This window comes from Caretta caretta, chromosome 8 (assembly GCF_965140235.1).
Source record: "Caretta caretta isolate rCarCar2 chromosome 8, rCarCar1.hap1, whole genome shotgun sequence".
Lineage (NCBI taxonomy): Eukaryota > Metazoa > Chordata > Testudines > Cheloniidae > Caretta > Caretta caretta.
The window spans coordinates 50,360,665-50,388,635 of NC_134213.1; the positions used below are offsets into that span (position 1 = coordinate 50,360,665).

The 27,971-nt window shown below is 45.9% G+C and overlaps 1 protein-coding gene across 3 annotated transcripts in view; it reads right to left on the bottom strand.

Annotated features, from left to right (window-relative positions):
• Positions 1–27,971, bottom strand: part of TNR (tenascin R) — a 294,303-nt gene that overhangs the window by 126,757 nt on the left and 139,575 nt on the right. For all 3 annotated transcript variants that reach the window (XM_048860526.2, XM_048860528.2, XM_048860529.2), the window contains exon 2: positions 20,378–20,480. The gene's annotated coding sequence lies outside the window, so the exon portion shown is untranslated. The remainder of the gene's footprint in view (positions 1–20,377; positions 20,481–27,971) is intronic.

Genomic DNA, 27,971 nt, shown 5'->3' on the forward strand with positions numbered 1-27,971 from the left:
GTTAGTCTCTAAGGTGCCACAAGTACTCCTTTTCTTTTTAGAGTATCCCATGAGACTTTTTAGATATAGCACAAAACACAGATCGGCTTTGTTATTTGTCTGTTTTTGTTGTTTTTTTTAAATATCTTCCAGAACCGAAACCCGGTTGAAAAAATAGAGTAGGAAGCCAAATGAGATTTGGAACGGTGCTGCAGGATGGCTTTAGTGCAATCTCCTAGCTATGGCACCTCACAGTGAGTTTGTAAGCTACGCAGGGGCTAACCTGGTAGGTGATTGGATAGGGAGTCAGTAGATAGTACTCTCCCCTGCACCAGATGCATACACTTAAATCCCTTCATTGTTAGCTTTTATTTTTAAATACATTTCCTGAGAATGTATCAAGGTTTATTCTAACATTTAAAAGCAAATGAAAAATGGTGAAAACCAAAACGTCAGCAGTATGGAGGAGGGGCGCTCACAATGTAGCAGTCAGGTGGGTTTGGCTGCCGGGACCTGGCTCCCTGCCAATCTTGCTCCCTACTGCACAGATGAAGTAGACAGGGCTGCCCTGAAGAGTCCAGGTCAGCAGGGGAGCAGAAGGCTGCACCCTGTGAGTACTGACCTCCTGCCGGACAGATCCTTTTCCTGACCCCAGTCCTTTAGCACTGCCCTGTCCACTTCCTGTGGGCATACTGAAGGGCTGAGACCAGGAGGGGCTCTGGCCAGCAGGGGAAGCTTGCAGTCCTGGCTGCCCAGGCCCAGCTCCCTGCTGGTTTTGGTTCCCAGGGCACAGAGTCCCATCCGCTTCCCCTGCTCGACAGAGCCCCCTTCTGATCCCGGTCCTTCAGCATGGGTTTGTTCACTTCCTTTGCAAAAAATTCCTGGGTGCCCAAAAAAGCCAAATTTGGGTGAAATTCAGTAAAAACCAGAATACTGAGTTTTTAAAAACCTGGGATTTTTTCAGGGCAAATCAGTAAATACCTAAATTGATGGGCCTTGTACACACTGTTCTTCCTTGTATACCTTTTTGACAAGAGGTAAAACCTAGGTCCTTATCACTTGTGGCTATTACAAAGGCTGTGGCGCTTTTCGCTCTCCAAATTCCTTTTTGGGCAATGATATTTTGCTTATTTAAAAAGGTTCCTACAGTTCCTTACTGGATACAGCATTGTGCTTCCTTTCTTTTCCTAAGTCATTCCTAAGTTCCAGTCATATAGCTGATGGATTCCACCCCAGAAGAGGCTGCATTTCAAGAAGGCTTAAATTTTTTTATTATTTTTTTTAATAAAGCATTTTGGGAACCTTTGACATGAAAAGCACTACATTGTATATAATATAGAATTTTAGTACTGTATTTTGAATCCAGCTCTGAAAAAGTTTTAAAATTGATTTATTGGTGGGTGGGGTTTGCGTGCCAGCTTTGGAGACACAGAAACTAAGGAGAGTTATTATTGGATTTGTGCAGTATTGCTTGAGAGGCACTAAATAAGGAGAGACAATGGTTCTCTCATTCCGCGTAACAAATGGATCTTGGTTTCTGCTCACGCAGCCAAGAAAAGAGGGCACAAGAAAGAAGGGTTACTTTTTCTGTTTGTGCTTCGGAGTTTATTTTGCATGTTGCTTTTGGATATTGTTTGTGTGTGTGATACTTCACGTCAAGAAACTAATTTAAAAGTACATTACTTTTAGAGCTGAGTGAAAATCACAATGTCCATCCCACAGGAAATTGTGATATTTCACCATTTTATTTTTTCCCAAATCAGGAGAAAAAATTGAAATATAAATTTTTTTCACAGAACAAAAAGTTTTCCAAAAATGCTCCTTCAGAAATGATGAAACATTTCATTTTGGAGTTTTTGATCAAAACAAAATATTTTGATACTCCTGATTCAAAGTATTTCGTTTTAGTTTACTGAACTGACCCAGAATATTTCGAGTCAGGTCAATATTCAATTCCATTGCTCTGTGGTGGCACATAGCTTCATTGGAGCTGCAATTCAGGTGTCTAAGGCCCCAGTTTTCCCTTGTGGGTCAGGCTCCCTGGCCAGTATACATCTCCTTTGATGCACTTGCAGCCATATGATTCCCATGGTGCACCATGCTCTGGGGGCCGGGGAGAGAGCTGTGTTGCATCATGGGAAATGTAATCCAGGCAGGGAGTGTAGCCCATAGGGTAGAATGGGGAGGTACTAGGCCCTCCAAACTAACAACTCCCATGAGGCAATGCACCACATTAGTGAAATGCAGTTTAATGTTGAACTGACTCTACTGAAACATTTTAGGTCAGTTCAACAAACCAAAATATTTCAACTCCCATTGAGATCAGGGAGCCTTCAGTCAGACCCTTAAGGCATTATGTAGCTGGATCAGCAGTATTAAACACCTACAGCTGTCTACATCTGGCACACAGGTGTTTAATTATGAGCTTGTTAGCTGGCAAGATGATTTTTGTGGAGTAGGAGATGGGAAATCACCTACAGTTCTTACCCACATCCCTTGGCACTTTATATATATATATATATATATATAATTTACCACACCAGCATGGCAATAAATCAAAGCTTAAATACTCATAAAAATTCTGCAGTCACAAAAGTTGCACACTTTCTGAGTGAGGGGGCGGAGAAGGGAAAAAAAACAAGATCTTGATAGTAGGGGATTTTTATAATAGAGTGTGAGGAGAGACAAAAGCATGTAAGAGGGTGGAAGAAACAAAGGCAATGAATTTGATTACAAACAATTGATCTACAAACATTTGAAAGGTATCAACACTGAGGCAGAATTTGCCTCTTCATGACACTGCTATAGCTGCAAAATAACCTAACTGACTTCAGGATTCAGAGTGGTAGCCATGTTAGTCTGTAACAGCAAAAACAACGAGGAGTCCCTGTGGCACCTTAGAGACTAACAAATTTATTTGGGCATAAGCTTCTGTGTGCTAAAACCCAGAAATGGGTTTTAGCCCATGAAAACTTATGCCCAAATAAATTTGTTTAGTCTTTAAGGTGCCACAAGGACTCCTCGTTGTTTTAACTGACTTCAGTGGATTTACTGGGGATTTTATATTGGTCTCACTGAGAGAAGAACTTAGTGCTAAGGAGGAATTGTTCTAGAGAAGGCCCAGGGGAAATAACTTTCATCCGTTTATGCCCAGTTAAAGGAAAATGTGGGTTGAAGAGTATTCCAGACTGTTAGGCTACATTGTGGGCTAATCTCCCGAGGACAAGAATGAAAACCCAGTCACTTGGGCTATTTAAAACTATATTGGAGAAAACACGGTAAAGCACAAGCCTATGTGGGCTGGGGAACGACTAGGTTGACTGAATAGGTCATTTCTACCTCTAGCTTCTATGACTCTGTGGCCTAGAGGGAGAGAGAAATTTGCTGAGCTAGACCAGTCTCAGGAGTAGAGCTGGGTGCAGTCTGTGGGCAAAAATAATGCAGATTTGTTGGCTGGAACATTTCATGAATTTGTGTTGAATTTGCCAAATTATTTTGGTTGGGAAAAGGCCAAAAACAAATTCAGAAAAAAATTCTAAAAGTCTAGTTCTGACAGTTTTGAAATGAAACATTTTGATTTTTTCAATTCACAACTTTTTTGTTTAAGTTTTACTTCCATGGGTTGTTTTTTTTTTTAAAGGGGTGGGGGGAATAAATAACCCTCAAACCCATAATGCAGCATTTCATTTTGGGGGAAAAAATACTTTCTTTGACCCAAAATGAATTTTTTTCCCATTTTTTCAGTTTGCTGAAAAAATTGAAAACATTTCATTTCAGGTTGACCCAATATGAATCCTTCCCCACCCCCTTGCAATTTTTCAGTTGGGCCAGTGAACTGAAAAAAACCCAGTTATTCATCCAGATCTACTCAGGAGCCTGTAATACGAGCGGGTAAGCTTGCTGTCCAGGCATCTGCAATAGGTGCTAACGGTAGCTGTCTAGGAGCAGGTCCATCTGGCCCTAGATCTGCCAGTCCAGGAGCAGAGCTAACAACCCTGCTATCCCATAAAAGGCTTCTATCAGATCCATGCTGCTGTCACGCTCTGCCTCCAACTCTCAGCTGCTGCTGGATTCTCTCCTGCTCTCTGGCTCCAGCCCTTCACGCTCTGCAGCTGGGAACTCAGGCGAGGAGACTTTGGTCTGGAATTCCCTGGACACAGGTGGCACCAGCAGCTGCAAGTCCTTTTTATTCTTGTTGGTAAACAGCCCAGATTTTATTTAAATATTCAGCAGGAAAGGACTTTGCTTGAATGTTGATCCAGGATGGGAGATGGTCCCTCATCTGACTCAAGGCTGCTAGCCTCAGAGCTCTCCCTTCACAGACACCAGCAGGAGACTCCGAGATGATGCTTAACTTGGCATTTTAATTTCAAATCCATGTTGGGCTGGGGATTTTATTTTACAAAGCAGGGCAAACTTTGCTGCGAACCAGATGCTGCCGGTGACCTAAGCCTTCCAGGGGAGAATAACTGACCCAAACCTACTGTTCTCCTGAGTGAAGCAGGGCTGTCAGGAATGCAGCAGATCACATCAAAGCTGAGTGCTACAGGGGCACAAAAGAGAATTTACAGCCAAACAGGTTGTATTACGAGTCATATTACCTTGAAATGCAGAGCTCCTTCAGGTTTAATGGCTGCTGCCTTGATTTGCTCATCTGATTGCCATGTTAATGGTAAGTAGAGCAGCTCTAGGAAACTTTACTTCCCTGAGCAGCCTGCCCATGTCTCTTCTCCTTAGCAGGCAGATGTATCTACGCCCACTATAGCCAGCAGATATATATATACACACACTCACCAAACAGTGAGCTCAGCTAGTGTGAATCTCCAATTAGTGAAGACATGCCTGGGAATGACAACATTCGGATCTGGATTTCAATCCGCTCCGATTCTGGGGTGTTCACATCTCAGGGGCTTGGGCCCCCTTTGGGTTCTGGGCTTTTGGCCCATGACAGAGTTGGGAGCCAACTGTGAAATTAAATCTGGGCCCTATAAGGTCCTAGTGGATGCTCCCCTGAACCTAATTCTTGGTTAAATACACACCTTATATTGAAATCTGCTGCATTCCAAAAGCCAACAGTCTGCTCTTCAGAAGACTCTTTGGGTCCAGAATAGTAGCCATCTTCTGCCAGTATCCAAAGAGATCATCCAGATCTGAACTGTCCCAGAGCGTTCAGCCCATTATATAATATTACCTCACTCTTATATGGTGCTTTTCATTAGTAGATCTTAAAATTTTTTACAAAGGAGGCCAGTATCATCCCCATTTACAGATGGGTGAAACTGAGGCACAGAGCAAGATGAAGTGACTTGCTCAAGGTCACCCAGCAGGCAAACGGCAGAGAAGACAACAGAAGCTAGTGCAATGCTCTACCCACCAGGAAACACAGAGAGGTACCATTGGCTAATTTCAGATCCAGATTTGTCTCCAGCCAAGTTCAGAGGTGTTTGGTGCTGGGGTTTTGTCTTGGGCCTAACTCTGATGCAGAGAAGGTATGGTGGACTCCACCATGGCAGGAGAATATTTCCCGTCCCTTCCCCCCATTCAAACTCTGCCTTCAGTGGAGTTGTTCTGGGAAAAGAATAACTCCACTACTGGAGGCTTCTGCTGTATCAGTCCAGAGAGGGGTCAGCGAGCCTCGGAGGTGATAGCAGGTACATCCTCAATTCAGTCTCCGTGGAGTCCTGGAGATATGAAGACAGGAGAGAGGCCAATCTGGGGCTGGGGAATAGACATCTCGATACTGGGCCAAAAGCAAGCCCCAGTGTTTGCTCTTCTATGGACCTGTGCACAGCCCTGCCTCCCCTTCCCCCAGCTCTGCAGTCACTGTTCAGTGAGTCCATCTGATCACTTCTGCGCCCGGCAGTGCCATGTTGAACAGAATGGCCAATGCCAAGAACTTCACTGCGGCCAATGCAAGCCCATCCATTTCATTAGTGGAGAATTGTAAAGCAGCATCCCTTGGGGGAACGGCGCCTCAAGGAACAGAAATCAAGTGACACTCAGCACCCCCGAGGATGGTGCATTAAACTGATTGAGTTTAAACCTGCTGCTTGTCTAGCACCAGCTGATTTCTAAGCATGGGCCAACTTCCCCTACATAATGAAACAATTCAAGGAGCCTTCGCAATCCTCCTGGGGGCTGTGGAAAGCTGCCTTTTGCTTATCTGCCTTATCAGTATCAGTGTGACAGATAGAGCTCATCTTTCAGCTGTCGAGACTCCTTTTCATTCCTTAACACAACCCTCCCCCACTAACCCCCCTCCCCTTCCTCTGCGATGGCTGGCGTTTTGTATTCCTGAGGCCCCTCCAGCCAGCTGAATGCCTTCCTTCACATGACAGGGAGGAGGGTGGCCCTGCCAGAAATTGCTCCTGAACTATTCATCAGGCTTCCGCAGGCAGGAGGAATGAATGAATGACTGAGCGGCTGCTTGGCCTTAATCTTGCTAAGCGGCTCCAAACGAGGGTTGTCAAACCAGACAGCGGAACAGCTTTGGCTAAGTGTGTGTTCTCATTCCCTGCATGCACAGGGACGAGCGTGTGGTTTCTGGTTGCAAATGAGGCCAGCCAGAATGCTTCAGGATTTCCCACGCCACACTGTTGCGGCAGTGGGAGCCCTCAAGTATTTTTAGCACAGGCTTTCCTGGCCAGATCCAGGCTCCTTGTCCAGCACAAGAAAACTGACCTGAAGGCAGAGATTTCAGCCTCTTGAACACCGTGTTGTAATTTACGTCACCTTCTTCTTCTTTCCGCCATTTAATAGCACTGTGTCATCCGTGGCAGCAGTAAGCTAGAGGACGAGCCATTTTCTTTAACCCTTTGGGATGTACACACACATGTGCTGCTAATGACCCCCCCTAGGTTTCTGCAGCGACTGAATCCCGGACCTATGGATCTGAACTCATGAGCCCCTACAACTGCAGCTGAACGACCAAGGCTTGGATCCACAATGGGACTTAGGTGCTGCAATGCTGAGCGTCATGGCGCTGAACGTTTAGACGCCTAGAAAATCACAGGAACACTGCAATCCATGAAGCCTGACTTAGGTGCCTCGGCTCCCTATACAACAAATGGGAGAGAGCGGTTTCTCCCCACCTATGGGCTGCCTTTTGTGGTTTGCATTCTAAGCGATACTGATGAGAGGGACATGTGCTGAGTCCTCCACTCTAGGTGCCTAAGTCTGGACTGCAGGGAGGCACCGAGCTCTGCTTAGAGATCCATGAACAGGAACTCCCTACCTGCGGTCAGGGGACGTCGCTGCCTAAGCCACTTTTGGAGGGAATGAGTTAGGTGCCTGCCTCGCTCCACACAAACCAGGCAGAGGAGGAAGAGCCCACCTTAAAGCTTGGCTCATATTACTTAGAGCACTCACCAAGGATGTGGGAGACCCAGGCTCAATTCCACCCTCTCTCCCAAAGGGAGAGAAACAATGTGAACAGGGGTGCTTTCCCACGTTCCTGACCTGTGGGTTATTCTGATGTAGTGCACCCTCAACCTCGCCTGTTGAATGGATACATGATGAAGGACATGGTACATGTTGCAATGCTGAGTTACTCCAGCGGGGGGCGGGGGGTGGGGGGGTTGGTGCGGGCGTGCATGTAAAGTTTGGCTCTTGTGGGGGCTAGAGGCGGAACATGGCTGCTGTTTGACAGTATATGACAACAGATTAGGAGGTAGAGTGACGCATACCTCAGGGGCACTTGACGTTGGCAGACTGCAATTACCCCAACTGGAATTTGGCCAGGACATCAAGATTTGAGCCCTGTCTCGTGCCAAAAATAACCATGGTGTCATTGAGGTCACCTCTAGCAGCGCCATGACACTATGTCAGGGTACCGGGTCAATATTGTCTCAGAAAGAAGAGTGCAACATACCCCATCAACACTACCTGTAGCTGGGTTTGCCTTGTAAGTAGGTACCCCCCGGTGCACGTATGAAATGTGATGCAGGTACAGCCTGAGGGTCAATGGCTGCAGGCCGAGCTACCGGAAGACTTGGCTCGGGTCTTGGCTGCTACATCATTTTGTCCATTTCTTTTTCAACAGAAGAATGAGCAATTTAACTTGACTTAATGATGCCCTGTGGTGCTGATAGTGGTGGCAAATCGTAAAGGGAATATTGTGATATGGAAAGGATGTTTCTGCATGGTCTACTGGGCAGAATGAAGACCCAGGCCCCTCCCAATATGGTGTACATGATGTATTCCGTGATTACTATATTCTGGTGAAAGCACATGGCTATGTTCACTCTGGTAGTAGGCAGAATTCTATCTGGCTGACTGAGCTGCTGGAGTGTTTTATACTGAGCTAAGATTCGAACCAGCATCTCATGCACTCTCACTGAGTGAGTATGGGGGGTGTAAAAACAGCTCCTTTTCTAGGTCAGCTGGGTGATGCCTGGGTCTGAGGCAAGGCTCCTCATGAATTAATCATCTGGCCCGGATGCAAGGCTGTACAGATGCTCCAGTGTTTAAATCAGAAGACCAGGAGCAAGAACTCCAGTGCTTGAGGCTTGGTGGGTATCTATCTAATTGCACAGCAGAAGTGATGCATTATATTTCTGCATACTGCTCCTTCAAATAGGAGGAGGAGTCCTGCTTGTCTGCTGTGATGTGCTCCATTCTGGAAAGCACTTTTGGATTCTGTGACCGGGTCAGACTCACTGTTATTTGCCTCATGCAGACACTACATTTGTTCTTTCTTGGTGTGCTGCTGTCCTTCATGTAGAATCAATGACCTTCTATCTGAAAGCCCAAGCCTCCTATTTGTGTGTAGAAAAGCATGACACAAGCATGACATGGATGACAGTCAATGACATTGTTACAGCATTTAGACCTGCAGGGCACAGAACTGGGTGGGTAAGTGGTCTCAGAACAGTGGAAACTCTTTATATTAGGCATAGGGGAGTGAGTTGATTGTGTTGAACACTGCCTCATAACAGCAAAGAATGTGGTGTTCATGCAACACCGAGAAAAGCAGAGCATGCAGCTCAGCAGTAATGAGCAGAGTGATTTGAAGGCTTTAAATTGGAGAGATTGTGAGCAGATACTTTGTGTGTCTTTTTGGTTGGCTGGAGAACTTGATATCAAGTCATTTGGGGTTTTCTCCCCAGCCCTGACAGTCTGAGGCACTGTAGTTTTACATGGGTCAAAGAGGTCTAACTCAGGCTGTGCACATGGGAAAAACGGTGCAGGCTGCATGAAAACAGCAATGCTGTTTTCCTGCCCCACTGATTAATGCCCCGGACTGAGAAGTGTGCAGCAGCTGTACAGACCATAAGCATAGGCAACATGGGGAGACTGGGCAGCCAGAAGGGGGCCTGGCCCAAGGAAAGAGCCCTTCACTGCCTCTTCCCCTACCTTATAATCCCTCCAGAGGCTCCAGGCACAACTGGAGGGTGGGTGTGCTTGTCTGCCTTAAGGTGACCCCCCTTTTCAAAATGCAAAGGTGGGATGCATACAGAAACCCTGCCCCCTGCTCCTCCTCTTCCCCCTGAGACTCCCACCCCCTAGCTAGGCGAAAAGCTGGCCAGTGATAAGAGCCACTCAGGGAGCCTGCAGTTGCTGTGGGGCAGACTCTCCACCTCCCCAGACTCTTAGTCTGCAGAAGAGAAGAGCGAGGGGGGATTTGATAGCAGCCTTCAACTACCTGGGCGGGGGAGGTTCCAAAGAGGATGGAGCTCGGCTGTTCTCAGTGGTGGCAGATGACAGAACAAGAAGCAATGGTCTCAAGTTGCAGTGGGGGAGGTCTAGGCTGGATATTAGGAAACACTATGTCACTAGGAGGGTGGTGAAGCACTGCAATGGGTTACCTAGGGAGGTTGTAGAATCTCCATCCTTAGGTGTTTTTAAGGCCCAGTTTGACAAAGCCCTGGCTGGGATGATTTAGTTGGGGTTGGATTAGATGACCTCCTGAGGTCTCTTCCAACCCTGATATTCTGGGGGTGCCCAGAGCAGTCCCGGTCCATGTCCCTGCCCAGGACAGGTGGAGGGTTCAGGTCTCCTGGGCGGTGCTTACCACTGCCTCGCTTCAGCTTCTGAGCTGGGGCGGGGCCTCGTGCTATAACGTAGAGCTAAGGCCCCTCTTGCTGGGAAGAGGCTGACACCACCCCGAGCCTTGGAGATGTGCTGCAGGGAATCCAGGACAGCATTTGTCCCAGAGTCGTTCAGACTGGGACCAGGACTTGAAATGTACATTTTGGTACTGTCCGGCCCAATTAGGGACAGATGGTAACCCTAGTCTGCTCCCAGCTACTGGAAGTGAGCTGGTAGATACCCTCATTCCAGCAGCTGATGAAACAGATGCGGAGCAAGGCAGGAAGTGATGACGGATGGATGTAATGTGGCTCACAAGGCGTTACTAACGGCGGGCAACTGTGGACTAGGTGGAAGCACATACAGAGAGCTACAACCCTTACATGGATGGCAAAGCACTGGTACTGAGGGGAGGCCATGTGGATTCGTGGCTAGCACAGCAGACTAGGATTCAAGAGGCCTGGCTCAGGCTTGCTGAGTGACTGTAGTTAAGCCACTTCTTTTCTCTGTGCCTCAGTTTCCCCATGTGTAAAATAGGGACCGTGATAGTGAGCTCCTTTGTAAAGCGCTTTAACTCCTACTGCTGAAATGGGCTATCAAAGAGCCCAGTATTATATTTATTATTGTAATCGAAACCCAGAGTTTGTCAAGCACCATAGTCACCTGGCAACCTCACAATCCCATGTCCTGCTGGTTAACTTATTTCCACCCTCCCCCGAGCAACTGGTCATTGTTTAGTTTCACTCTTGGCTCGGCACCTCCCTCTGTGAGCATCCATGGGCTTGTTTCACTTCATTCTGGCCCACTCCTCACAACTGGCCAGTAGTGAGCAATTGCCTGGGCCCTGCTCTTGCTGCCTGTTGCTGTGGTGGTTTAACAGGAAATCCGCCAGCCACAGGCTCTGGCGCTTGGCCCCGAGCTGCCCCTGGCTGAAACGCTTTTAAAGAGGATACTTATGGGCACAATGTGTTCATCTTTGTAGCTGCTTTTTTCTCCTGCTGGGCTGGTCCACTCACTTGGCATGTCCGTGCTCCCTGTCGCAAGGTATTTGCTGGGAAAGGCCCTCTTTCTAGGCCTCACCCAAGACCCACTGCAGTCAATGGGAGCCTGTCCTATGATTTCAGGGGGCACTGGCCATCGGAAGATGCCTGGCTGATTTTCCGCAATCAGAAGATGCCTGGCTCCTTTTTCAGGCTTCTGTGTGCATCCCAGTTGCAAGCTAATGTGGCCATCACAAACTCTGGCCAAGTTTAGCGCCAGGTTCATGGCTAGTCCTAATATCTATAATGGAGCAATTGGAAGACCCCCAGATCCAAACATCCCTGCCAGGATCAATATTATCACCTCGTTAAATTAAACCATGCCTCTTTAAGCTCTGCCCTGCTTTCCATTTTGATTAGTGCCCACAAATGTGGCTATTAATTTTTAGGGCCTAATCCTGCACCATTGAATCTGATGGGCATTTTTTTATTGCCTTCAGTGGGAGCAGGACCATGCACTTAAGCGTGCTAGTCACTATAGTGTCTGTGTTTAAATTGCTTCTGAACTTGAGCAGGGTTTTTTCTCACATGTTTTTGGGAGAGTTGTTGCAAAACATTTTTTCGCTTTACATCAAAGTTTTAGGCAGCAACTGGCCAGCAAATGAACTTCCAGTTGCTTTTTCCTTTGGTATGCTGGGTTATTTTGACTTCACTTTTTTTTTTTGTTTCAAAACTGATTAAAAAATAATCAAGCCCCTTCTGTTACTGCAAATGAACATTTGAGGATAAAGTATGTTCCTAGGTTATCTTGGAGGAAAGTGCAATATCCTGTATTCTTCTCTTTCCAGTTTTTCTCCATTTCATTGATTTTTGTTAGCGCTTATCTTCCATTCTTTATTTCACAGTTGCCTGAGCATTAAAGGACATTTCTTCTTCTCCTCAGGCATGTGTAGACAGCACCTTAAACCTCTGCACATTAAAATATTAACTTCCAGCAGGCAGACAGAAATGCTCAAATGAGTGTTCATATCATACGCTACCATCTACCCCAGACTGCAGCCAGCCGCTGCTAGTTACTTCCCCCTCTCTGGATCAGTTATACAACTATAAGGCTTGATCTTGCAATCCTTACTCAGACAAGTAGTCCTTAGTCATGGAAGTAATCCCACTGACTAAGAGTTGCAGAATTGCACTGTAGGGCCTGATCCACCATCTCCTGTAGTCATTGAGTCTTTCCAGTGCCATCAGTGCCAAATGAAGCTGATCCGTAGGGGGTTTGCTGGTGGGTATTTGTCAAGGCCATAAGAACTACTATTGCCAAAATGACCTGCAGGAAGCTCGCTCTTCTGCCTGGGGAACAATGGAGTAGGGAAAGGTGTGCTTAAGGGCAGCAAGTAATAAAGCTGTGTCAGAACTGCTCCCCCTACCTGTCCCATTACCTGGGTTCAGACGTTTAAAGAGGCCCAGCGGGTGCTCAGCACCTCTGAAAACCAGACTGCTTATTTAGGAGCCTAAATATGAAGCCAGCAGCTTAACTTGAAAGGCCCCCACATGTGCCGATGTTGGCCAGTGTGTCTAGCAGCAATGGAGAGTCATGTGGGCTTGTAGGAGAGCTGTGCTGGAGGCAGTTTCAGTTCCTCTGCTGTCTTGCAGAGGCAGGAAAAATAATCCTTGGAGGAGACCCTCCAAACTATACATACAAGGGAGGGGAGAGCTCCCAGCACATCAGGGATGCTTGAGAAGGGAAAGAGGAGCCTTGCTCTGCCTCAGGCATTGATGCTGATGCAGTTGTCCTAAAATAGTCATGCACGGAGCCCTTTTATCTTAGTAAAACTCACGTGGCATGAGCCAGCGCTTAGAGAATAAATAAACCCTTCCATACAAGCTATGGAATAATAATACACACACTTTACAGGCTGGATTAGTGACTGTGCTAAGCCGAGGGCCAGGGGAGAATAGCAAGACTTTCCTTCCTATGCTGGAACCCACAAATACCTTCTTCAGGGCTAATATTTATTCCCTAAGTGTAATATCGATGCTGGGTGTTCTAGGGTGTCACTTCAAACCATGGTACCTAGGAACAAAGCAATTCATTTATCTATCTTGGGTGTATTTGATGTTCAAATGAAACCAGTGCTCAGATACTATGATGGTGTAGTCAGGACCCATACAGAGGAGAGCAGAGCCCTTTCTGGGGGTTATTTTTTGCCCACTTGAGAATCATTCTGATGACAGCAGGACTTTGGTACCCTGAGTTTATGCTGTAACTCACGTCTCCATTTGAAGGTTGTCATTCTTCTGCTGCCCCTCCTAATTTCCCTTCCTGTATCAACCCATGATTACATTATTTTTCTTTCCTTGGTCTGGAAGGGGGAAACAGATGGTCTTTTCCCAGATCCCTATCAGAGATACTACTACCTTTGAAAAACGTGGCCCATCAATGTTGCTTCATCTGCGACTTCCCAAAACCTTGGTTATACCTACCCAGAGGAAGCTTCCCAATGCACGATCCTTGTGGCAATCCCCATGCTGTGGATTGGGTGTACCTGGACTTCTACAAATGCTACTGTGAAGGTTAATTTTGGTATGATATTTCCAACTGAGATAGAGTAACATATTCTTCCTCCAAAGAGGTGAACTACTAAAGCCATTATCTGAATCATTACCATCACTGTAATACTTGTATTCCCATTAATTCCTTGACATTTACACACATTTCTATCCTGTTCAGTCACTGATCAACTTTTGGAATGTTAAATTGCGACCCTGTCACCAAACATCATCACGACTTCCGTGAGAAGGATCTGTGTCCCATCATCACTGACTAGTTACAGCCATCCTCCTCTTCACTGCAGTCATCTGCAATCTCCTACCATCCTTTCCCATCACGTTTTGCATTTCCACTGCCCATCTTCATTATCATCACTGTTATCACCACAACCCTCATATTCACCCTTCCCACTCCAGTCCTTAGCAAAGCCCTCCCAGCGCCTTATCCCTGCTGGGCTCCAGGCTCCGAAGGGCAGCATACCCTTAGTGCATAAAGCACTACAAAGCCACCTGGGTCATTTAATGTGTCCCTGTCAGCAGTCACGTCTGTTACAGACTTCCTCTGCCGGTACACCTCTGAACAGCACTACAATGATCTGGACTTCTGTTGTGTTTGTTTCCAGTTATACAGTCCCCCCCCACCCCACCCCGCCCCATCTTTATCTTCATTAGCCTCATGGTCACCTCCACCACCACTTATCATGAAGCATGAGCAACATAATCCTCACTTGCATCACTGTCCTCATTTCTTCCATAACAACAATAATCTTTTCTACTACTGCAGTCATTACCTCATTATACTTCCATTCCCTTTTCGCATCATCTCCATTAGAACCCCATTACTTTGAACAACTCCATTCCAATCTATTATCTTCCTTATCTTCTTTATTATCATTATCTGCACCGCCTTCTTTATAACCATTACGTCCTCAATTACCATTCCATTACCTTTATTACAACCCCTGTTACAGTCATAATTATGCCCTTTACAGTTTTGATATCTGCATCTCCGCCCATCCAATTCCATATCTCCATCACCTCTGTTAGCAGCAGCAGCACGGCATTACAACTTAGTTATCTTCATTGTCCCCATTAGATAATTCACTTATCTTCACCATCACCACCTTTATTATAGTCATAATTATCTCCATCCTGATTTTCTTACTTTTTCCATTATTTTTCCATTACAGATTTATTGTCTTTCATTATCACGTCCTTCATCAGTCAACCTCTCTTTCACTACAGTGTCACAGGCCACATTATTAGCTGATGGCAAGTGGCACTGAAGTCAATGGAGATCTGCCGATTTACACTAGCTGAAGATCTGGCCTGGTATCTTCATCACCATTATCTCTGTGATAGAGATCATCCCCTCCACTTCACTGCCACTATCTTCACCAACGCCCCTCTATTACAATTCCAAAATCTCTGCCTCTATTACAGTCATAATTATCTCCATTACACTTCCATTATCCCCAGATTTATCTGCAGTGCAGATTTTATGATCATCATGACCTGCTCCTCCACAGTCGTCAGCATCTCTATTGCTGTTCCATCCAGTCCCTTCAGCCGCTCCTCTAGCACAGTGAGAAGCACAGCATCTCCTCTGCTAAAATACTGTTATCTTAATTGTCATTTCTACTGCAGCCAGCACCTCCATTACAGCCCCATTCTTTTCATTATCGCCTTGATTACAGTTAGAAGTGCTTCCATTACAGTGCTACTATTTTGATTCATTTGTCTATTACAGTCTGCAGGAGCCCACCCATACATCATAATTATATTGTCTCCAACAATGGCTCAATTAGAGTTTAATCACACACCCTTTGCAGCCGCTCCTTGCTGACGGTGCTGCCGTAACCATCTGCCTTACCACCACCACAATTCCATGTACCCCCTTGGAACCATCTTTCCTACCTGGGGCATGCTTTTGAGCAGAACACCTTGCGCTACAGCTGGTAACAGGCCGGCTTTCCACAGCGCGCAGCATAGATCCAGGGTGTAAATGGAAGACGTTGAAAGGCACAGTGCTGACATGATGTGTGGAGGGGAAAACTTGTGCAGCAAATTCTGGGCAGTTCTCCTCATTGTATCAGCCCTCATATAGGAAAGGATGGCAGCTGAGGCAGAAGGTGTGGCCTGCGCTACTTGCATTGACTGGTGAACCACCTCTAGCTCACGCCCCATTGGCTCCCTGGGCAGATAAGTAGACCTGAAGTCTGTGCAGGCCCCCTTTGATGCCACAGAGAAAAAGCCTGATCCAAAGCCTACTGCAGACAGTGGGAGTCTCGCATTGAGTACAGTAGGCCTCAAAAGACACAGCCCTGTGGTATGCTGCCTGTAGCTCTCCCACCAAGACTGTGCACAGAGAGCGTGCCCTAGAGAGCAGCTTCTCCCTGGTTCCACCCATTCCCAGTGGAGCCCCAAACACATTTTGTCTGTGTTGAGGGGCTGTATGCAGAGAGGGCGGAGACCCTACACTGCCTTATCTGCCCTTCCCCAATGCTAATCTTCCCCCAGTTTCCATGGACGTTTTCTCCCTTCCATGCGATGCACCTGGTCTTTGTTTGGGAATTTCAGTTCTAATAAGTTCAGCTGCTTAGAACCGAGCTGCTGCTCTCCTTAGAATCATAGAAATGTTGGGCTGGAAGGGACTTCGAGAGACCATCTACTCCACCCCTGCCCTGAGCCAGCACCAAGTATACTTAGACCGTCCCTGACAGAGGTTTCGTCTCACCTGTTCTTAAAAACCTCCAATGGCACGAATGTCCCAACCTCCCTTGGGAACCTGTTCCAGTGCTTAACATTCCTTAGCATTAGAGTTTTTCTTTGCTGCAGACCAAGCCAGTTGCTTCTTGTCATACTCACGGTGGACAAGAAGAACAATTGATCACCTCCCTTTTTATAACACTTTAGATAGTTGAAGACTTATCAAATTCCCCCTTCAAGACATGTTAGTTAAATGTTTTAGGATTTCAAATCAAGTTTGATTCTGGTTTTGTGTGAAAGTCAGGCTTAGTCATAGTCTAATCTCATAGTCTCATCCAATGTGATTCACTGAATACCCAGTTCCTTTCCAGCCCAACCAATTGCTAATAAAGGCTTGCCTAGATCTTATGTTTCCTCATCCTGTTAGCCGGACTGTTTCAGTGTTAGCTGTACAGAACTAGTTTATGGTTGAAAGATATCATTTGGCCACATACACACAAAATGTATGACTATGCTCCCAATAACAAGCTCTTGCAAAGAAGAAACATGTCAGAATGAGGATAAGTAAGATGAGAAGAGGTGAGACCTATTGATGGACAAAACTAGGACGTAGGAGGACTGCGTTTGATTCCCAGCTGTACCATGCCCATGGGACTGATTACTAGCTGGATCAGGATTCATTTCACAGCAAGCTGGACTGATTGTTAGCCAAAGCTATAGGAGACCGACACTGAGTACAGACAATGTGCAAACAATTCATTGACAGGATGGTCGGGAATTTCAAAGGAGCCTAAAGTAGCTAAATGCCCCGCCATAATCTCTAGCCTGGCATAGGAATGGCAGACACTATGGCAGTAAACTGGATTAAATCCACACATTTTGTAAATGCTGAGTATTTCAACATCCTGCATGGACATCATTACATCCACAGTGTCCTGCTTCCATTGTGAAGCTATGCTCTCTATGTCCAGTGTCGTCAACATAGCAGGGCATTTTGCTAAAAAGCACGTCACAGTTCTCACTCCCAAAACCAGGCATGTGAATTTGCTATGACCAGTGTTACTATCCTGCTTATAGATAATTGCCATTCACCTCAGCTGGTTCACACACTGCTTTGCTATGCTGACATTTGAACCTCCCCGGTGGACAGCCACACTCCACTGAGCTGATGATAGATACTGGTTCAGCTGTGTCATTTCGGTGGGAATCTTTGTACCTGCCCTGTTTTCAGAGTGGGCATCTTACAGAACCGAAACTGTCCTTGGTGACATACTGGAAGAAAATCAGCCCTTTGCCAGGGTTGTCTTATTTCACTGGTGACACATGAACTTGCAAAGTTCCATCACGGGAAAATGGACCATTTCACTGCTTTTAACATGAGAGTTGCTAATGCACATGCACAGAATGTTGCTATCTGCTTAACCCCTGACTCTGCTGTGACTCAGGCATACTTGCCTGTGCAAATACATTTGTGCATGAAGTTAATCCCAGCAGGTCAATCCCTTCCCACCAACAGAAGAAACTCAGATGCTTGCCTCTGTCTGTCTGGGAAGCTGGGTCCTAGGAGCTACAAACACATGAGCCGGATTTGGGAAAAAAGAGAATAATGCAATCCAGCGCAGCAATGTGTGTAAGGAAAATAAACAGATCCGCACTGTAATTTCAGTGGCCAGAACTCCAGTGGGGTTCTTTAGGGAGCGTTCGTAAACCCAGTTTTGTTTAAAGCAAACAAAAAGAAAGCGCAGTTAAGTCTAGCTATCTGTTTCATGGTATTATTTTCTTTGTCATAGAGTAGCACCCAAGGGCCCCAACTGAAATCAGAGTCCTGCTATGGCAAGTTCTGTACACACAGAGGCACAATCCCTGCACCAAAGATCTGACAAGCTAGCCACAGGAAGTGCTATGATCCCCATTTCACAGATGGGGAACTGAAGCACAAGGCATGGGCTTGCCCAAGAGCGTCACACTGTGGAAGAGCTGGGAATCAAACCCAGACCTCCTACGTCCTAGTCTAGTGTCATCAACAAACATGGAGAAAGGCTTGTCTACTGTACATGTGATCAGAGAGGAAACTCTGGCCTCCTCTTCACCTTCCACATGTACTTCAGAGTGAAGGCGTGGGGGCTCTTGCTTTTGATGGCATGGGCCAATAGTGGCACTAAGGAGGGGGGCCTTCAGGTGTATGTGTGGCACCTTTTCACATGGGGCTGGAGAGTGAACCTGCCCTCCACTCACCCAGTAGTAGTGCCTGTCCCGCAGGGCTGAGCCTGGCTCCCTGCTCTGGGCGTTGTGACATGGCACATGGCTTTGTGTGGTGCTGTGACCCCATGCATCATGTCAAAACGCCACTCATTCAAATTTGGCCTGGCCGCCCCTCGGGCATGATGAGCCAAACAGGAATGGTGCTGCAACCCCATGTGCCAGATTGCAATGCCCGGGGTGGGGAGCTGGGGCCTGCCCCATGGGACAGGAGATGCTGCTGCAGCCACCATGAATGACGCATTGCTCCCCTGCTTGCAAAACCTGGCTCTGCCACTGGTCTGGGCTCTGGTGATTTCTTACCACTTATTTATTATTTGTATAACAGCAGCACCTAGAAGTGCCAACCAGACTGAGGGCCCATTATGCTAGGGGCTGTACATATAGATAATAAAACAGAGTCCCTGCTCCAAGGACCTTACAGTCTCAGGTAGATGAAACCAACAAATAAGGGAAGGAATCGAGTAGGAGCAATACATGGGTTTTTGCACAGACTAGCCGTGTGTACAGTATGCAGGCACAGCTTGGGTTTTTTAATGGCGCTAGACAAGCAAATCAGCAATAGTAAGCGCATTTACCATCTGCTTCGCCATCAGCAGCTTGGGAGCATTTTCCCCAACAGAATGAAGTTGTGTGATGTCATTGTAGCATCAGAACATGGAGTATGCCCATATAGAACAGAGATTATGTAACAAAATACCTATGACCTCTATGGCTGCTTTATGATGCTGATGTTGTGTTTGCTGTATTGATTCCTTCACATTAGAAACTCTTCTGGCTAATTTGTACCTGTGCTTATTAGTTTGACAGCTGCCCAAAAACCTTAACAGATTTATTACTGTAGCTGGTGCAAGTCTGGCCATGATTATGACCTTTTTCATTCGCTGTTCATTAAAGCTGTTTTTTTGAAAGACGCTAATACATTTTCATGAAAAATGTCAAAATAATTGGCTCACAAATGTAAAAAAGGATTATTTTTATAGATTTTTCAAGGAATGTTTTTTTACCCAGACTGTCCAACGAGAAGCCTTTAGACCACGTGTCCTTCCAAAAACCCAGAGGGCCAGATACTCGGGTGGTGTGCCTTGGAATGGAAGTCACTGGAGCTGTAGCAATTTACACCAACTAAGGAGCTCTTCCACTGACTTCAATGGAGTGGTGGCATTTTACACCAGTTGGGGGCCGGGCCCAAACACTTTATTCTTTCATAAACATGAGGAAAGATTCTTTGGAAAGCAGACAGAAGGGGGGAAATGCTGAGAGGAATAAAATATCAGCATAAATAACTCATTCTTAGAAGAGTTTTGCACTGTCTGGAGCTTTATGCTCTGTATGAAGGAAAAATGAGAACATCTGGAAATCTTTGGAAAGAAAAGGAAACATGAGTTTTCCTTCGACATCAGAAAGAGTTATGGCAGATGCTAAAGGGATGTAGAGATGTTTTATTATGGGCTTTGAAACACGAAGTTTTTGGTTAGGTTAGTAAATAATTCAAAAAATGATTTGTGCTGGCCCATCTGAGCTCAGGTATTGCGGGAATAAAGAACAAACCCCTGGCATCACTGAGCACAGTAATACACTTTTATTACCAGCCACATAATCACTAGCTTCCTGAAATACATTATTAAAAACAAGGTTAGTACAAGCTGCTACAGACCCCACCAGTCCAGAGCCCCAGCTTGTGAGGCATCCAATAAATAAAGTACCATTTGGGGCCATTTCATTACGGCTGTGGTAGCCAGGCATGAAGCTGAGTTCTGCTCGGACTATCTGCAGAACACCCATTGCAAAGCACTAAGGGACAATGAACCCCACCCGGAAGTTGGAGATTTGGGTGGGAGGGGAAAGCACAAAGTAAGAAGGTGCAGTACCTGCTGGAGTAGGTGGTTTGGTTTTTCCTTCCTCAGCACCCTCTCCTGGATCCAGTTCTCAAATGGAAGCAGCCCGTTTATCAAGGTAAAATGCTGTAACCATCTGTAGAAAGAAAGGTACGAGGGTGTTACCTTTTCACCTTGCGGCAGAGGCTTGCACTTGTGCAGATGTCCAGCTTTCAGTGACATGCACATTTCAAGCCTGTTCCCCACTTGTAGCAGGTGAATGGCACATCTTGGCTTGTCTCCCTCCCTGCCTGCCCTGTTAACTCTTTAAGCTCCCATCCATCTGGTGGAGGTCAGTGCATTGTCCTCCGCAGTGATGTACCATCACATGACATTTCATCGTCAAAGAGGAGGCTGTAAAAGCCTTCAGTTTGGAGGGTAGTAATCAGGTACCCAGCTATTACAGGACTCCAGTGGGGATAACAGTATCAAAATAGTGTTTTGATTTTTCATTGTGTTAGTCAACACCTCTTGGTCTCAAAATAAGACTAGTACAGTGGCTCTCAATGTTTCCAGACAACTGTATCCCTTTCAGGAGTCTGATTTGTCTTGCGTACCCCTAAGTTTCACCTCACTTAAAAACTACTTGCTTACAAAATCAGACATAAAAATACAAAAGTGTCACAGGATAGTATTACTGAAAACTTGCTGACTTTCTCATTTTTACCATACAATTATAAAATAAATCAATTGGAATATAAATACTGTACTTAAATTTCAGTGTATAGCATATAGAACAATATAAACAAGTCATTGTCTGTATGAAATTTTAGTTTGTACTGACTTCACTAGTGCTTTTTATGTAGCCTGTTGTAAAACCAGGCAAATATCTATATGAGTCAATGTACCCCCCTGGAAAACTGCTGTGTATCCCCCAGGGTTATGTGTATCCCTGGTTGAGAACCACTGCCCTAGGGAAGGGCTGGAAGGCCAGAAGGAATGGAATCTTCCCCCCCCAACTTTCCGCTTTGCTGCATCATTGCCATTCAGCAAAGACCGAACCATCTCTTGCCCACAGAATATTCATGCTGCATTCCAGATAGTCTATGCTGCAGTGCATTGCCCCCAGCAAAAGTGAAATAATTCTGATTATTCTGATCGGGTTCCTATGGAGTCATGGAAATTAAAAACACTCTGTTACATTCTAATACTGTAATATAATTACTTTGCAATTGGTCACCTACAGCTTTCAGAAACGTTAATGAATTAAGCTGTACAACACCCCTATGACGTACGTAAATACTGTTATCCTTATGTGGCAGGTGGGGAAACTGAGGCACAGGGTGAGCAGATGACTGCCTCAAGTTCACACAGTGATTCAGTGATAGAACCCAGATTTCCCGAGCCTTGCTTCCACCTTTAAAGAGATGCAAAGGGGTAGATTCTGGCCATAAATGGCCAATGGTGAATTCCCTGGTGGAAGTGTGTGCCCCACTGATGTAAAGCAGGCACAACCATCTCCTGGGTCAGCTGCTCCGCTGACCCCCTGCATAATGGGTGTACCTAGGGAAGACGACGACGACGTAGGTGTGTGGCAGAGGTCCACTCTGCTAAACTGGTTCTCTAGTGTTGTAGGGTCCCTCTGTGATCTTATACTGGTGGTGTAGGTTAGAGCAAGCCATAACTTCCTTCCCTGTGCTGAGCAGAGCTCGGGTCAGGGGAGAACTGGGTCTAGAAGTGTGCTGTCACTGGTGTGAGATCCAGAAGAGAGGCCATCTCCCTGCTCTGTGGTGTGGTGCCTCTGCGTGGGTGTGGGAGTGGGTGAATGTTTGGAGCCAGATTCGGTTAGCTCAAGAAGTGTCCTGGTGAGATTACAGCTCACAGAGCGGGAGGAGGAGGGAAATCTCATCCAAGCAGCTTATAATTTCACCACATTGCACCCTGAATCAGTAAAGAGGTGACTTCTGAGTTTGGATCTGACCCAAAACTGAACTGAAAAGCAGAGGGAATTGGTTTGAATCTGGAGATTTGAATTGATCTTCCCCACCAATGCGGAAGGATTTGGACCTAGACTCTGATGACAAGCCATCCTTAATATGATGCTCCGAAAGGCATGACTTTAGACACCATCTCACAGTGGAATCCAATTTGCTGCCCACTATCATCCACAAGTAGCTGCCACATTACTACTTTCCAAGGTCTAGATTATGACATTCCTTGTGTGGGTGTAGGGTAGAAGAACCTTTGAGGCATGCCCCATGGATGCTCCCCAAAAAGGAGGATGAGGAGGGGTTGCCTCTAGGGGGGCTTGGCCAGCACCTGTACTCCCTAGAGTGCCCCTGAGTCGGCGCGGTTCCTCAGCACCCCCTGCTCAGAGCTGTGCTTTATTGACTCAGTCTCGCTGCATATATCTGCCTCTTAACGAATATTGGGCCTAGATTGTCATTGAGCACTGCCACTGACTTCAGTGGGACTACTCATGTGAGCAGCCACTTCCTAAGTGAGTAGCAGGATCACAGCCTTGCCCTTGGATTATTTCCCCCTGTATTTCCAGTATTAAGCTTCTATTTTACAGATGGAATCTTGCTGCATTATTTCCTCTTTATATTTCTAGTCCCATTCTATTATTTCTCTATCCTCACCCGTTTTTGCAACACCTCCCAATATAGCATTAGCTGTGCAGCACTTCAGACAGGCCCTGTTCACCGCCTTCCTGCCCTCTCATTAATGACAGTGTGAAATGAAACGGGACCTGCCAGCCATCCCTGCAGTGGCACCCCGCAGGCCAGCCCTCACCGCCTGCTGCTTTGCTGTTCATCATTACCCTGAATCTGTGGTGGTCCAGCCAGTTTACAGTCCATGGGAGAGGGCTCATCTGCAGGCCCTAGGAATGAATTATTCAAGGAAGCTTGTGCAAGGCTTTACTGAGTTCTAAATACATTACACATCAGTCACATTTCCTTCATGCGCTCATTTGGCAATCCATTAAAAAGTTAATTAATTTTAATGTCTGGCTTTCTGTACTGATGCCTAGAATGGGCTTTAAAAATAAAACACATCCAAATCTGTCTGAAACAATCACACAGGGGGACTGATGGGAACTGGCTGTCTCGCAGAGGTGGTCTCCCTCCCTTGTATTATTCTCTATGTGGTTTCAGATAGAGGTCTTGTTCCTCTGGAACTGTTCTAGTGAACCGCTAAAATAGTTTTGGGCTCTGCTTCAGAGGTGGCTGCATTTCAGAACTGTGATGTAAACAGTGTTATAGGTGGGTCTGAGCTGTAAAATTTGGATTTATATTTTGAAACCATGCAAAGGGACTGATCCAAAAGGTAAAATATTCAAAAGTGCCTAAGTCCCATTTTCAAAAGTGAGTTAGGAGCCTAAGTGAGTTAGGAGCCTAAGGCAATGGGACTTTGACTTCAAGGAGCCTCTTTAGAAGTTTAGGTTCCTAACCACAGTTGCCAACTTTCACATGGTAAATAAGCACCTCAATTTTCACAATAAGCCAAAAATCAAGCTAATCCCATTTCAAAACAAGGCCAAAACAAGCCAATCCCTAAGAATCCCAACACTCTATGTGAGTAGATTCCCCCCGGCGTGCAGTCTGGGACTGTGGTGGGCCTGCTGTGGGCCCGACTCTCTCCCCACTAAAAAAAAAAGAAGCAACAATCTACAACAAGCAACAAGCCATAAACTAGCCAACAAGCACCTCACAAGTCAATTAAGCTAAAAACAAGCCCAATTTCTGTGGGTTTTTTTTTGTGGGTTAGGCATGTCTGGTCCTAACTCACTTCAGGCATATTTGAAAATTTTACCCGAAGTGCTGTGGGAAGCCTCCCACAGTTTGAGATTTTTCCAGCCTGACTTCAGTCACTGATGAAGGCTGGAACATTCTGATCCAGATCTGGAATCTGAAACCACCGTCTGTACTCTTAGAGTTATAGATTCTTTAAGGCCAGAAGAGACCATTCTGGTCATCTAGTTTGTCCACTTTCTATACCATGGACTGTAAACCACCACCCAGTACATTGGTTATTCATTAATTCCTGCGTTGAACCTCTGGTGGAGTGAAGGACAAGTTTTCTAGAGTGACCTCCAAATGTGTCCATGCAATCACTCTGTGTGTGCAAAAATTCTCATGCTAGCCCACAGTTCAGGACAGCACTTAAAGTTAAGCACATGGTTAAGTTTCCCTGACTTCAAAGCAACTTATGCTAGTGCTTAAAGTTAAGCATGTGCTTAAGTGCTGGCCTGAGTAGGGCTGCTTTCCTGATGTGGGGCTATCATGTGCCAAAATATCATTTGATTTGCTTTGGAGTCTTTCAAGTGCCTGTCCTCTGCTTTCAGCACGTTTACCACGTTTAAACTGACATTTAATTCTAAACACCATATAATAAACTCTTCCCCCAGCAGTGGAGTATTTATAGTTACCTACCACTCTAATCACAGTCATCACATTGGTCCCATTTCCTTACCCGTCATTCAGCCCTGTGCCCCAGATGCCTAGCAGGGCACTGCAGTACGGCCAAAAAAGCTAAGCAATCCAGGCCCTGCTGGACCAAGGAGGGAAGCAGATTCCAGGGGAGGACTCTTCTGGAGAACTTGTGAGAGCAGTCTCTTTCCAATTCAGTCTGCAGCAGGTTCCATCTCACACGTCCCTGCTAGGCAGCATTGCACATGAAGGGAGCTGGTGTCCCAGACCAGCAGCTCCCATGTGTACGCACACATTTAATCTTGGAGTCCCTAAATTTGCGGACTCAAATTCTGGCCAGGATCCTGAGAAGTGCTGAGTGCCTCCTGGTTGGTATGGAGCACCTGCAGTTCCCCCTGGAGTTCAAGGGTATTGAGGTGCTGAGCATGTCCCCGTAGCTCATGCTGAGGCCCTTTGAAAATCTGTCGGTGTAAAGTGCCTTGGGATCCTTTGGCATGGAAAGGTCTGGAGTCATATAGTCATACTGCTTGTTATAACAATCTCAGTCATACCTTGCGCTCTTCCCATCTGCTTGTTGTACCTGTGGTTGGATACTTAGCAAGCTCTTTGGGGGCAGGGACCATCTTTTCATTGTGGCCTCTATGAATCACCATAATACAAATAAATAATAGAGAATCAATATAAAGGATCACGCTGTAAAAAGGGAGGATTTGGATACATGCCCATCCTTCTCTGCAGACGACAGGGATCTAATCTGGATGTTTGGCAGCCTTTGAATAGATCTGGTCAGTGTCCCCTATGAGTGGGCAATTTCCATTCTACAGAGATGATTGCAGACTGTAAATAATTCATTACCTTCTGTCTGGGAGTTTAAATGGGCTCCATGAGCTCAGTAGAACAGCTCCATAATCTGCCTGCGCTAACTTGTTGAAACTTGCTGGTCCGCCAGGTACATTCCGCTGCCTTTTCTGCAGCAGAACACCGCTGCTCGCTGCCTAGATCACTGCTCGGGGGACATTGTTAGAGCAGGACATTATTCTAGCCTTCTGTTTCTCTGTTGCCTGGTGGGGATAGCCCCTCGGTAAAAATCCTGCCAGCCCCATCATGAGCTCCTGACAAAAGGGGTTTCAGTAGAATGCAATGGAAACTTTGTTTTACACCCTCTGATTTGGACACATCCTCCAGCATTAAAAGGCCTCTGGTGCATAATGGTTAAGCAAGAACAAAATGTGAAACGCTACATTGAAAAGGGCACACCTTGGAGAGCTCTTAAATGTAGCTTAATTACATTAGTTACACACCAATCGAGGGGGTAATTTAGCATCTTAAGACATATGCTTTGCTCACTAAAATGAGACATAACCCAAAAATGAACAAAGTCTGTGGACGTGCTGCTGTTTCCCTAGGACTGGGGAGGCTGCAGGCTCTGGATCTGGCTGACAATGAGAGATGCATTGTCTGGAGTGCTCTAAATATGCATAACTTCTTGTGTCCTGTACAGAGGGAGAGTGATAAGTGATACCTTTAAAAATCTGGGGTTAAACTCTTTAGAGCAGGGACTGTCTCTCACTGTGTTTGCCGGGCACCTAGCACAATGGGGCTCTGAGGTTGGTTGGGGTTTCTAGAGGCTGTTGTAATGCAATTCATAATCATTATGAGTTGCCGTATTGAAGTGAGTAGGATTACTGATGGGAGTGAAATAAAAGGGGCATGTTTGCAGGATCGGGGCTCTGGCATGCATCATTTCAGTAAAGTAAAATCAAGCATCTCGTAAGAAAAGAGGAATTTTTCAATCATTTTAAAAGATGGCAACAACCCATCCCAATATCTGGGTCCTCAGGATTGCCCCTTCGCCTCCTAGATAGGAACTAAGGCTTAGAGCCTCAAAGGTATTTAGGCACCTAACTCCCATGGATTCCAATGGGATTTAGGCACCTTCGAGGCTCTGGCCCTAAAGCCCTGTCCAAAATTTGGGCAGTGGATGATTTTTCCTTTCCATTCTGGACAGAAGGTTTCACACCACATTTTAGTTGAATTGCCTTTTTGCTGCTGTTCCATATCTGTCTGTCTAGTCTTTTACACTGTATGCTTTCTGGGGCAGGGACAGTCTTCTTCTCTGTTTGCAAAGCGCCTAGCACAGGGGGGCCTTAATCCTTACTGGGGGCCATAAGGCACTATCAGAATACAAATCACCAATACTATCATGGAAAAGAAATTTTACTTGTCCTTGGGGAAGAATCCTTCCCCAAAGGCACCAAGGAAGCATTGGCAATTGGACAGAAATTGTTGGGGGAAAGATTTTTTTTCTGGGTGGCGGTTTCTGTGTATGAAAGAAGCAACAAATGCATCATGTGATCCCCATGACTGTTTGCTGCAGCTGATGAGTGGATTTCATATTTCATTCCTGAATGAGAATTTAGTCCCTTTTGGCATTTGACACCATAGTGCGTAAGCCCATCTCCCCCTTTTGGAATGGCCCCATCTTGATGGGCCTGAACCACAGAATTTGGATTCAGATTTGGATTTCTGACATCTCCATATTCTGGGAGGTTTGGAGCTGGTGTCAGTCCCTTATAGAAATAGAGGTCAATTCAAAATTCAGATCTGGATCTGGAGATTAGGGGATGATTCAGATGAAGATGTTGGGTTCAGCCGTGTCTCTAATTTGCAATGGTAACTGGTTGCACATAATAAAGGCTAAATTTATGGGGGAAACCATGGGTATCCTCCATATTGTACATTTATTTATTTAAGCAAAAAATTAGCTCTGACTGACAGATGGTGTCCACCTTCACAGTCTATTTGCATGCAGCACATGTGAATGTTAATGACTTACCTGAATCTCCTTCCAGCTGGTGAACCCGCATGCAACTTAATCCAACTGCCAAACCTGCCCACAATTCCCCAACGAACAACCCAACCTGATCCTGGACACCAAACCTATTTGCAGCTGTCCACCTGAAAATGAACTCTGGATATCCCACCTGCCTCACCACTTCCCCTCCCCAGTCACTGCAAAAATTTGGCATTTGCAGTGGTAATTGTTGCTTCAAATTTATAACTAGGGCAGATGCAGGTATCTTACGACCAAGGGGAACTCCAAACAACTTTGTCCCAAGGTCAGCCTACGCTGCAATCAGGAAGTGTGACTGTAGCATGTGTAGACATACATTAGCTAGCTTTGATCTACAAAGCTAGCCTGAGTAACATGTAGC